Source organism: Haliotis rufescens, unplaced genomic scaffold (genome assembly GCF_023055435.1).
Source record: "Haliotis rufescens isolate VD_foot unplaced genomic scaffold, xgHalRufe1.0.p SCAF_12, whole genome shotgun sequence".
NCBI lineage: Eukaryota > Metazoa > Mollusca > Gastropoda > Lepetellida > Haliotidae > Haliotis > Haliotis rufescens.
Window position 1 is genome coordinate 33419187 of NW_025963802.1, and position 13925 is coordinate 33433111.

The following is a 13925-nucleotide window of genomic DNA, read 5'->3' on the forward strand; positions in this document are numbered from 1 at the left end:
GAATACTGCTTCCGCCTTTGCTATATTCATTGACTTACATATGAGTAATTCCGTAATACGCATGTTGTTCACGTTCCCACGTCGCATCCGGATGCAGCGTGGAGAACTGGGTTCCGGACTGTGTGGGTTGTGCGCAGTACATGCGTCACCTTGTTCACCCGAGTGAGTGAGTGAGTGAGTATGGTTTTACGCCGCTTTTAACAATATTCCAGCAATATCACGGCGGGGGACACCAGAAATGGGCTTCACACATTGTACCCATGTCGGGATTCGAACCCGGGTCTTCGGCGTGACGAGCGAACGTTTTAACCACTAGGCTACCCGCCTGTAAATTATCGACTCTGAACTACTAGAGAATCCAGTGATTGATATTATGAGCAACAGTCTACGCTATGGGATATTATAACCATAGGCGGATTCAGAGGATGTGTGTGTGGGGTGTGGGGTGTGGGGTGTGGGGGTTGGGGTGTGTGTGTGTGTGTGTGTGTGTGTGTGGGGGGGGGGGGGTGATCCAGGGGTACTTTGATATTTTCGACCCCTCCCTTTTTAAAATGTTGGATGTTGAATGACACGCATCAACCGAGTCACCGAGCCGACTTATCTGCCTCCTAGACCCAAGGAAAATAAATTAAAAAAGGAGTCGAACTCAAGTCTAGAATGGTTTGGCAAGTGTAGATTGCCTCAGCACCAGAAATTAAGAATTTTTCTAGGATCTGTTTGTAAATTATTATTTATTTATTTTGCTCCAAGGCTGTACTGAAAGAAAGTCTATGGTGTGTAGTAATGCTATCTTCCTAATAGGCAAGTCTAGATATGTGGACAGTACAGGACTCCAGTCTCTTATAGGGACAACTTGTTCTTATTATTTACATAGTCTAGAAATTATGATTAAAACTAATAAGAGACTGGAGTCCTTAGATGTACTGTCCACATATGTAGACTTGCCTATTAGGAGGATAGAATTACAACACATCCATGGACTTTGCTTTCAGTGCAGCCTTGGAGCAAGGCAAGCTGTTCATATGTGGACACACGTTGCCCAGCTGTCTGAGGCGCAGCAATACGCTGTGCAGAGTTGCGTCCCTTAGGTTGCTAGGGACATATTTGCTACGATCGTGGGTTCGAATCCCAGATTCGCCATTGTTGTTTCTAGACTTTTCACCCAAAGTTGTAAACGTCTGAGACTCGAATCACTTCGGGCATTCCTGCCAAATCAAGCTGACATAACTGAAATACTGTTCAAAGAGACGTTAAACTCATTCACTCACTCATCCACCCATCACTCATTCTTCGATCCGATTCTGGAATCCACGTCGGGGTCAATGAAATGAAAGAGATTTATTAAATTTCTTTGTTTTAAGGCGAAATAGCCTAGAATTAAACAACAGAACACGCTATATATCCCCAGGAACGATTATTTATACAGATCACAGTTACATGGATGGAATATTGAGTCCAACGTTCAACAACAAACGAACATAAATGACAAGGGCAAAATGACATATATATAATGTCAACTTATGCACTAGTTGGCTTTCACCTGTGTTATGCAAACCGTTTATTATGCGCGTTGTGTTTTAATATGCACATTAATTATCCTTTACATACAGTACGTTTATTCTGAATAATAAAACTGTTTGATGTGGCGCCAACCAATTTTCCTGAAAATAATCAAACAAGGAAGCAAGGATAGAAAGGTACAGGTAAAAAATTAACGAGAAGTACCCCAAATTGGGAGCTATGTATACGCAATACAATGTTGAACGCCATGGGTAAATAATAAATAAATTGGTCATATAGTATATATGTGTCCAATTATATATCGGAGTTGTTTTTATATTTAATTCATGCCACAAATGATCGTTGAACGAATTGATGTACGGAGCATATCACCAACAAATGCGTCGGTATTGGACATTTATACAAGTACGTATATTTATTTAACAATACATGAGGTGATGAATTCATGACACTTAAAAAGTGTTTATGAATAGCAACTTCTTTTTATCTTTGTACATAGCTGGTTCTTGCTCCTTCATCCTCTGAATACCTAATGCATTCACTAGGCATTCACTTGGCATTCACTAGGCATTCACCTGATGATGGAACCCGTGAAGATCCGGGGTAGAATATAGGTCTTCAGCAACCCGGTCAGGCTTGACGTGAAAGGTGACTGTGCTTGTCCTAATTTAGAGTCGACTAACGGGATCGGGCGGTCAGGCTTGCTGACTTGGTTGTTGCATGTCATCTTATCCCAATTGCGTGGATCGATGCAGATGATATCAATCACTGGGTTGTCTCGTCCAGACTCGATTATTTTCAGACCGCCGTCATATAGTTGGTTTATATAAATCATGCTGAGTGCGGCGTTAACAACAAACACCCGATCGATCAAGGAGCAAGAAGTATTTCTGAAACGTCGTGCAAAAAAAGAAGAAGTTGTTATCCATATAAAAAGTGTCATGTATTCATGTTCTCCCAATTTCTTAATGCTTATCAAAGACAACAAACAAACAAACATCCGATTACTTAAGGAGCAAGAAGTATAGATTCTATTTCTGAAACGTCGTACAAAAAATAAAAAGAAGTTTTTATCCATAAAAAAAGGTGTCATGTATTCATGTTCTCCCAATTTCTAAATGCTGATCAAAGAGCCGAGGTTTGGGGAAGTGCCTATACAGTAACATCGCGTTCAGTTACAAGCTTTGAAATCGTGTGTTTGCCTTGACAAATGGAACTCGAGAAAGATCGACTTGATTGTTATATTGAGACCTGTTTTATATAGATCTATCTATATATAATGATCAATAACCATTCCCTCCTGCTATGTCGCTCGGTAAATTGCAATCATCATCTGAAACTAAACACGCAATCAATAAACGCCGAGTGCCCCTTTCGCTCTTCCCTGAAGCACTCCCGTGACCTTACACATCGCTGACCCCATGACCCTATTTCCAGGTCAAGGTCGTTTGTAATATGGCGACGTAAGCTTGAGCGTGTGCCAAGTTACCATCATTTCTGTGTATTTTCAGGTAAGTGTCGTTTCATTTCGATTCCCTTTTAGCGCTCCGTGTCTTAACACGGAGTTTCTAATAATTGTCCTTCTATGTCACTTGTGTCAGAAAGCAGAATCTGATGACGGTCCTATTTCGCATTCCATCAAGGTGTGTACATTTCGCGTCAGTTGGATCCTTCCGCATTTTCTGTTATTCGTCCACATGTCTGACAGTGTGTTTTCTAGAAGTCGGGAAAGAAATGTTTCATCTTATGTATTAGAATAAGGACCGTGTCGGCAACATCTCCTTTCTTGGGGTTAATTTCATCAACATGTCATATTATATACTTTCGCAAATGTTGTCAGCTGTGGATCATCAAAATCTTGTCTACCATTTCTTTGGGTACAGTAGATCTAGAGCTATTTTTAGTAAATGAAATTATCTGTTGTTTGGTTGTTACGACGTGCGATTTGTGAAATGAATGATCTACTACAACAGTGAAAGTCAAGTTAACCTATTTCTAGATCTACGTCTGTTGTCATATTGTGTTTACATTTGACACTGAAATGTTCACTGACATGTTATTGGTGAATACGTGTAGACTAGGCCCATGTGAGACGGGCTTTATAAACATTTATAGGCCTAGTGGAAAATGACTTACCATGATAATGTTATTTATTCATATTTATGTTTAATTAGAATATTTAACCATTTTTTACATACAGTACTATAGTAGTAGTATTAGGAGAGATCTGATGATAGTTTAATATCAAACAAAGTCTGTTCCCAAATCCAAATATCAGTACAAACAAAATTATGATTTAGTGTCCGAAGTTTTCCTAGGGCTATATATACCAACCTCCATTTTTAACTTAAGAGGTATGACAAGGACCCCAGAGTTTTACAAGTCCGATTGCATAATATTGCTTCACTCAATCAGTGAGTCGTGTTTCAAACAAAGAAATCTCCTTTTGCAATTGAAGGGCTTCGAGAATGGGCAATGTTTTGATGTTATTAAGGTCAAATGTGCCCCATGCTGACAGCCTGAGGATGTCATGCTGGTAGCAGTGATTGACCTTGGATTCTGTTATCATGGTGGGGACAGGTCACTTTAATCCCTTTTCTTTAACTACTTCAACTACTACTACTACTACTAATAATAATAATGATAATTGTGATAACGGTAATGATGACTATTGTTTTCATAGCCACAAAATATGATCAAAAGTTTTCATTTAATACTATAAATCTTGAAATTAACGTGAGCGTGAATTAAATGCAAAAAATTCGAGTGGTCTTTGCTCGCATTATTAAACATTGCATTTATATCAACAATAAGACATTTTGGATAGCAGAAATACCATTTTAGACATACGCTGAAAACAAACAACTATGTTTTCCACATCACTGTTTATTGAGCAGAACTTGTAACAGTACTTGTTTATCAATGTCATTCAAACATTAATTACGTCCTGTGAATTTTCACTGCTGGGGTCAAGACAAGAGTTCAACTCACTTATGTCATCACTGATCACACCTGCAAGTCCAGACAGACACCACCCACGCAACACAGTGTCTTTGTTCTTTGTGACTGTGTCAAAGGCCGACACGAGCCAGCACGCATGTATTGTTTTAGCGGAAGTACTCTACTCCGTGCTAATAAGCGGTGCTATTTGGTGTGTGATTAGTTTAATGTAAGTTTGGATTAAAGTGAGGATTCTCCTGTAAACCTGACAGAGGACGTTTTGTTTAGATGCTTGGGAGGAGGGGGGTGTCGCATTCATATTGAGTTACATTTTTGGCTAGGGACCAGCGGTCCCATTCTCTTGGAGACGCATTAATTTCATGATTTACAGTATTTACAAACGTTTAATGAATTCTTTAACACCTAATTATAAAGAATCGTGATATGTACGTGGACTGCATAAAAAAAATACCAATGTCATGTGATATGTTTAAGATGAATACATTTCAGATGCCACCATGTTGGACCTGATGTTATGTTTATGAATATTGATGTTATTGAGTGTATTATTATTGAGAAATTCTCATGTGTGACTGCACACTGGTGTTAATACGCTACATTTTATGACTGTTATAAGGACATTACCCTGTGTTTAACATAGAAAATGTATGTATGTAGATAAGAAGTGGATGTGTTAGCTTAGGGATATTATCAGTCTCATTAAGATCAGATCTTTTACTATTATAGGTATGGGGCATGGGTGGCCCATTTGTCTAATACCCTGTTCACATTGGCCTCTATACAAATGTGTGTATATGTGCATTTGTGTGTAGAAATACATACGTGTGTATACTTGTCATGTGAACGCGTTTTCTCATGTGTGTACACCAGGAGCAAATTTGCATCATGTCTGGAGCAGGTGCAAATGTAAATGTAAATTTGCACTGTGTGTTGCAATGTGAAAGTTTATGTCAACATATGAGGAAGATCTAATTAATATCTGTTCTTTTGCCAACACCAAACAAATTGTCAACAGTTGCCAACTTTTATGCGTATATATACAGAGTTGAGAGGACGGTGTGTTTTTGGGTTTCAAGGAGTTAAAACTTTGTGTACAAATTAAATCAAACACATGTTGTTTCACGCAAAAGTTTGGGGTTTAAAGTTGTGAACAGACTTACAAATATGTTTGCCTTACACAATTTACATACTTTATTTACACACCTAAGATGCTTTTCATGTGAACACATAGTAAATTTACATAAACGCACATATGTATAGTTACACATACGCAAAATTACTTATGTTAGTAAATGTTGTGCATGTGAACGGGGTATGAGGCATCGTAATTCGCTGGGCAGACTTTCATCCCTTTGGTACGACAGAAACCTATGATAATGAGTTCGAATCCTGGTTCACCCTGAACGGGTGGTTTACGTCTGAGAACTGCATCACTTCAGGTGTTCCTTCAATATTAACATGTTTAAGCTTCCATGCCGTGATATGACTGGTATACTGTGTTGTGTGTGTTTGTTTGTTTAACGCCGCACTCAGCAACATTCCAGCTGTATGACGGCGGTCTGTAAATAATCGAGTCTTGACCAGACAATCCATTGACTGACATCATGTGCATCAATCCAGGCAATTGGGATTTGATGGCAATTGCATCAACGAAGTCAGCGAGTGTTAAGTAGGGTTGTAATGATTAACCTACATCTACGATATCATCGATACTAAAAATAGGACAGGAACTGATCGAGTTACATCTCATAATGGCAGAAGTGTCATAGCGCAGCTTGTTAGAGTGAGTATGGTTTTACGCCGCTTTTAGCAATATTCCAGCAATATCACGGCAGGGGCAACCGGAAATGGGCTTCACACATTGTACCCATGTCGGGATTCAAACTCGGGTCTTCGGCGTGACGAGCGAACGCTTTAACCACTAGGCTACCCGACCGCCCGAATCACATATTGAAGAATTGTGGTACACACTCTACTCACCTGAACTCGTTTAGCATCTGTTGAGATGGATAGTCTTAACTTGCATCTTCAGGTAATTATCATCTTTTCAAAAAGAATAGAATATTTAACCAAAAGACATGATAGAGGCCCAGATATTTGCGAAAATATTTTCAGTAATTTTTAATGCGTATTACAAATTTTTCTTCCGGTTTGATGGGAAAGTATAAAGTAATTGTTCCATTGTTTTCATTGTATGCAAAGAAACCATGGCTCTTGTGGCTATGTGAAATTATTTGAATGCAGTTTTGCAAATAAGTGAGGTTGGCATTATCCATAAATCATAATGTCACTAATGATTTTATGGACTAATGTTTCAACATGGGAATGGCAGAACATAAAGGCATGGTGATAGAGGACAGGCCCACTAACTATTACATTTAATAACCATCCCTTCATTTAAAACCGTTCTGTTCTTGTTTTTTGTCCATAACAAGTTTTTGTTTTTGAGTTAATAATAAATAAATGTGTGAAGCAAGAGGATAAAGAGTTGTATTTCAGTGATTTCATTATTTGTTCTGGTGTATTGTGATACCAGTGGTATTGACAGTCCATATCGCGATACACATTGTATTGCAAGATACCAGGCGATACACAGCTCTAGTGTTAAATAACTCGCTCGCTCACTCATATGTATGATGGCATCTTGTCATGAAGATCTGACAACCCTTTTGTAGGTCACGTCAGCTGAAACCCTGAGTCAACTTTGGCCATTCACTCTTAATGAAGGATGCTTGGGTTTTGGAGTCAAGCGGCTTTCAGCTTTCTAAAAGGATTTGGTTTCCCTTCTTTGTCACATTGACTCAAAGATTTCGATTTTAACAAAGAAAACCCACTAAGAACAAATAGATTCCTTTCATGGTCCTCCCTTGTAGATGCCAATTGGCTCAGAAACAAGAATAAAATATTCATGACACTTTGATGGCGTGGCACTTATGTTTTGCATTCTGTATTTTCTGTTAAATTGCATTACAAGATACAGAAATCAGGTATGCTGGTCTGACTGCTTTGCTGACTAGAGAATTTAGAAGCTTCAGACTGGCTGTTTAAAAAGATCACCTGATGTGTTCATACGATACCGCACTGGAAGCAAACAAATTTGAACAGCCGCTTTTTGTTTGTTTGTTTGTTTGTTTGTTGTTAATGTAGCATTCAGCAATATTCCAGCTATATGATGGCGGTCTGTAAATAATCTAGTCTTGACCATACAATCCAGTGATTGATATCATGACGATCAATCCACACAATCGGGATACGATGACATGCACCTACCAAGTCTGCGATTCTGACGACCCAATCCTGTCGCCTCTTTCCTTTTCATTGGTAAAATTGCTATTGTTTGTGTATGTTTTAAAAAATACCAGTACTTTGTCAGTTATTTGTGGAAATAGTTTGCACGACTGACCTTGTCATTGTTAACACCCTGCCTGAAACGTGTGTTGCTTGTTGTGATGGATCAGGTGTCACATTCATGACTGTTCTGTCTTGCCAATCACAGAGCTGACTGATTGATGCCAGGAAAGTTTGTTGGGACAAGAGTATGGTGTGTTATTTTGTCAAGTAAACAAGGCACCACACATCAATATGCCACACAATTGACAAGTTGTCGTGTCAATTTGTACCAAGACATGAAACAATCTCTCTTCCAGTCTGCAACATCTGCGGATGTAAATATGTTATTGTCTGAGTTATCTCCCCTGGTCAAGTACACATTACCTTGGTCCATCTGTACCAGGCTGTGCTTGAGTATACAAGTACCCATACAAAGTCTTTTATTATATCTGTGCTATAAAGAAGTTTCCAGAAGCTTAATGAAGTTTAGAAGCGAGAAAGTCTGGAATTTAGATGTCCCTAAAGGCCAATATGAAACCTTTCACTGTAAACATACTTTTCTGTTTTAGAGACAGAGTTCCCGCTGGCTTTTGAATTACCAGTCCCCCCTAATTTTTGTCGGTCCCAACTTTCAACAAAACTGACTTAGATCTACATGTCATTCACACAAACTTCAGTCACAATTTTCTCATTTCTTTTAATATTCCGAGACGAAGTCGCTGCAAATGGATAATTAACCTTGAGGAAAAGTTAAAATGTTTTTTCCTTGCACTGAAAATAGACAAGGGGAAACCCTGAGGGTAACAGACAAGCTGACTTTGTTAAAAAAATATGTTTACATGAATATCGCCCATGTTTTGTTCATCAGCAAAGTTTATAAGGTCAACTGAATTACCGGTCCCAGCCTATTTTTTTGTTGTAAAATACTGGTAATTACCGGTAAACGGCAACACTGAGAGAGATAATCAAACGGCTAGAAATAATGCAAGTCATGGCGTATTTGTTGTTGGTCTGGACCTGAATGTAGAGTGAGTGAGTTCGATTTTAACGCCGCTTTTAACAGTATTCCAGTTACATCACGGCGTGTCAGCTTAATGTGGGAGCAAAACCCGAAGTGATGCAGGTCTCAGACGCTTACCACTTCGGTGAAACCCACGAGCACGGATATGGTGCTGACAAACCTAGAAACATAATCGGGGCGAACCAACTGAATGTTGAGCACTCTGGGCTCAACTTAAGGAACTTGATTTAACTTGCAGCCGGTGCATGTTGCCATGAAAACCTAGTTACACGATACAAAACCAGGTTGCACCCAGGTCCAATAAATTTATCAAACAGATGCATAAATTTGTCTAAATACATACAGTATTGGTGAATGTCATGATTATGCATAAATTAATTAAGTGGTGCTGTAAAACGAAATAGGAACATATCTATTCATTTTACTACAGTGCAACCTTGTTAGTCCGGACCCTGTTTGTCCAGAAGCCCCATCTCTTGATGGAAACATGTTTATGTAACCAAATGATTATTGTATGCTTGTTTAGTTATTTTGGACCCTTGTTAATCCGGATGATTTCAATAGGAACGATACTGTCCCGATTAACGAGGTTCCATGTAGGTCATTCACCGAGTAAAAGAAAACAAGGTCATAACATAAAACAGTATTTCCTGATGACAATTTTTGCTTATATTTATCTTAAAATAACATATAAGAAAACAAATAATCAGTATGGTGATAATTATGCCATTGTATTAGTCACAATACAGGTTATTAAGTAGCCCAAAACAATTCATTGGCATTTTGGAACATGTCATGTTTGTCAGCAAGTGTATATAAATTAACAGGGAAAGAGTGCACAGCCCTGCTGTAGACCTGTTTTCTCTTCTTAATATCATGTGTTTCCTTTGTGGATTAAACATGGTGTATGGTCTAAGTGGTCACGGATGCCTTGAGAATGTTTGACATCCATGCTGTCTGTGTTGTTCAGGATGTTGTAACGTAAGGCTAAGCACCGAGCAGGTGCTTGTTTTAGAGGGAGGATTACCGCACAAATTATTGACCAGATTCTCAAACTGTTTGATGGGTGTGACAAATTTTGATTTACTGACATGAAGGCATTAGGAATCTGTTTCTTTGGAGATTGTTTGAATATTATTGTCTTGTTGGTAATAATTAAATTGGTAAAACTTGGACTATTTTTAAATGTTAGAAGTAATTTTGGTAGCAATGCATTCTGTGGAGTGAGGAGGCAGAGCTTGTCTTAAAAACAATGTCTTTGCAATAAGTGAAAAAAGATTAATGCTTGACCAATGAATACATTTAAGAGTTGGAATTGTTCAGTTTTCATGATTTCAAGCATTGGTTTGAATATTGAATTGATTATGATGGATTGATGAAATGATATGTGTCATTATCAGATTTGAGTAGCATTCATGTCCTGGTATGGTTAATTTCAAAACTATTTTTCAAATCTTTATCAGATTTGGTCATATATTAGGAAAGACTTGATTCTGACACTTAATACAAATATAAGCATTAAACTACATATTTGCTATATTTTATAGATGATTATGTGCCAAATATTGATAAAAGTGTGTTCCTAGGCCCAGTCTGCTGGAATCAATGGTAATTTTTAATCACTTTTATAGTTATGTTATGTAAGGATATTTCTATTAGAGCACATAAAAAGTTTGAAATACAATTAAGTAAAATTACGGTCTGTGACAACATCTGTCCCCAACCTTTTTGTCAACTCCTTCACATTGACTTGTGGCAGCCCTTTTGCAGAATTATTATATTTGAGAGAAAATTATCAGAAATTATCTTAATTCCCCTTTCATTAACTAAGAGACATAATGAACTTTACAAACAATATTATTTTATTTAGAACCCATAAATTTGGATTACATTATTCACATCTACACCAATAGTGAGTGAGTGAGTTTGGTTTTACGCCGCTTTCCAGCAATATCACGGCGGGGGACACCTGAAATGGGCTTCACACATTGTACCCAGGTTGGGAAACGAACCCGGGTTGTCAGCGTGACGAGCGAATGCTTTAACCACTAGGCTACCCAACCGCCCCTCTACACCAATAGAGGCAGAGTGCAGTGAATAGTTGCGACATCAGGCCTGGAGACCTGGACCTATGTAGAACATTCAAGCTTTCGACTCTTTTTACATTGGCTCAAGGTTATTTCATTTCTTTGCAGGTATCAATAAGGAATGTCAGGCATTAGCAGAAGTCTTTGAATGGCATTTGAAAGTGATACACATTAGGAAGAGAATTTATGGAAGTCAACCTCTTTATTATGAGGAACACAACGTACATGTATATACCCACTCCTTCATTTTAATTTAATCCAGGCTTCCAGTTGTCCATTGCTATCACCTATCAACAGCGCTAAGTAACTGTTAAGTGTTGGCTTCCATTTGTCCATTGCTATCACCTATCAACAGCGCTAAGTAACTGTTAAGTGTTGGCTTCCAGTTGTTCATTGCTATCACCTATCAACAGCGCTAAGTAACTGTTAAGTGTTGGCTTCCATTTGTTCATTGCTATTACCTATCAACAGCGCTAAGTAACTGTTAAGTGTTAGCTTCCATTTGTTCATTGCTATCACCTATCAACAGCGCTAAGTAACTGTTAAGTGTTGGCTTCCAGTTGTTCATTGCTATCACCTATCAACAGCGCTAAGTAACTGTTAAGTGTTGGCTTCCATTTGTCCATTGCTATCACCTATCAACAGGGCTAAGTAACTGTTAAGTGTTGGCTTCCATTTGTTCATTGCTATTACCTATCAACAGCGCTAAGTAACTGTTAAGTGTTGGCTTCCAGTTGTTCATTGCTATCACCTATCAACAGCGCTAAGTAACTGTTAAGTGTTGGCTTCCAGTTGTTCATTGCTATCACCTATCAACAGCGCTAAGTAACTGTTAAGTGTTGGCTTCCAGTTGTTCATTGCTATCACCTATCAACAGCGCTAAGTAACTGTTAAGTGTTGGCTTCCAGTTGTTCATTGCTATCACCTATCAACAGCGCTAAGTAACTGTTAAGTGTTGGCTTCCAGTTGTTCATTGCTATCACCTATCAACAGCGCTAAGTAACTGTTAAGTGTTGGCTTCCAGTTGTTCATTGCTATCACCTATCAACAGCGCTAAGTAACTGTTAAGTGTTGGCTTCCATTTGTCCATTGCTATCACCTATCAACAGCGCTAAGTAACTGTTAAGTGTTGGCTTCCATTTGTTCATTGCTAAACACCTCTCAGTGCCAATTAACTGTTGGCTTTCCTTGTTAAGTTTCCACCTTTTTTATTACTTTTGTTGTTCTTACAGGCACTTATACCGTATTCGACGTAATAAGCGCCTAGGGCGCTCTCAAAATTAGAAATAGGGGGCTCTCATTAGAAAAAACAGAGTTGAAAGGTAAATTTCGTGGCTTATGCTGACAGCCTGAAATGTTTATATACGAGAGATATTTTTTTTCCATAATTTAATTGCCCATAATTAAGGGTGCATATAACACACGAGTGCGTATTATACGCGATGATCAATCGGAAAGGGTGCTAATTGGGATCGTTCACTAGCCAATATATTAGCAAATAACGCCGTGGGCGCTTATTAGAGCGGGGCGCTTATTACGTCGAATACGGTATATGGTCTGTGCTTCATGGCATGTATATATACCCCGAAATATTGTGTTTCTCATTATAAAGAAGTTGACATCCATAATTCTCTTCCTTATTAACAGTAAAATATGGTTATAACGAACTCAAAGGGACAACAAATGTTAGTTTGTTATAACCATAGTTCGTTAAAAGCATATATACAGTATATATACAGCAAATGCACGGGACCAAAAATCAGTTCGTTATATCTGTCAGTTTGTTATAAGTGTGTTCGTTATAAACGTAATGTATATATAAATGAAAATATCCAAAAGAAGATGTTTTAGACCTATTTTTTAGGGTTAGAAATTTTTATTTTTTTATTTTATATTTGCACTAGTTAACAAGAAGGGCTGCTAGAGCATTGTAATCTGCTGAATGGTAAGAGCAAATGTCACAAATTCTTCCAGGGGGCACGGGTGGCCCAGTCGTCTAAGGCGCTGCGATTTGCTGTGCAGAGTTGCATCACACCAGAAACCTATGATTGTGGGTTTGAAACCCGGTTCGCCCCGATTATGTTTCTAGTTTTTGTCAGCACCATACCTGTGCTTTTCAACAAAGTGGTAAACGTCTGAGACCTGCATCACTTAGGGCTTTCCTCCCACATTAAGCTGACACGCCGTGATATGACTGGAATAATGTTAAAAGCTCACTCACTCACTCACTCACTCACTCACTCACTCACTCACTCACTCACTCACTCACTCACTCACTCACTCACCCACTCACTCACTCACTCACTCACTCACTCACTCACTCACTCACTCACTCTTCCTGTTTTTTACTAGTCTTGGATTAGTTACCAATTTTAGTTCCATAGCCTTTGTTTGCTGTAGTTTCTTGATAAAGAAATGATGGATCAACAGACGAACTGAAAGAAGAAAATAATAAGTTTTAAGGGGGATTGGGCTGGAAGGAAATGAGGTTTCCTTACACTTTGGGAAGCATCAAAAAACAAATAGCTGAAATAATTAGAAAAATGTTGATGCACACAGATTTCTGAAAAGAATTAATGCCTGCCTTGAACAAAGCTTGAATAAAAGCTGGGTCAAGACTTCCCATGCTTCTTCAGGGATTAATGGTAGTTCTAGTCAAGTATGATACTTAAAAAACATCGTTGTCAAACTTGATACGTGGGATGGCATGATTTCATTGTAAAAATATACATCATGTACAAGACCAATGAAGATCCTTGGTAGAATAGGTCTTCAGCAACCCATGCTTGCCGTAAAAAGCAAATATTTTTTGTTGTAAGAGGCGACTGTCGGGATCAGGTGGTCAGGCTTGCTGACTTGTCTGATGCATGTCATCGCATCCCAATTGCGTGGATCGATGCTCATGATGTCAATCACTTGATTGTCTGGTCCAGACTCGATTATTTAAAGGCTGCAGTCTGGCGTTAAACTTATAGCTGAGTGTGGCGTTAAACAACAAACAAACA

At 38.5% G+C, this 13925-nt stretch overlaps 1 protein-coding gene across 1 annotated transcript in view; it reads left to right on the forward strand.

The window, feature by feature from the left end:
- The first annotated feature begins 2963 nt into the window (after positions 1–2963).
- LOC124112455 (vitamin D3 receptor-like) overlaps positions 2964–13925 on the forward strand; it is a 169807-nt gene continuing 158845 nt past the window's right edge. Inside the window, exon 1 of the mRNA XM_046472563.2 lies at positions 2964–3032. The gene's annotated coding sequence lies outside the window, so the exon portion shown is untranslated. The remainder of the gene's footprint in view (positions 3033–13925) is intronic.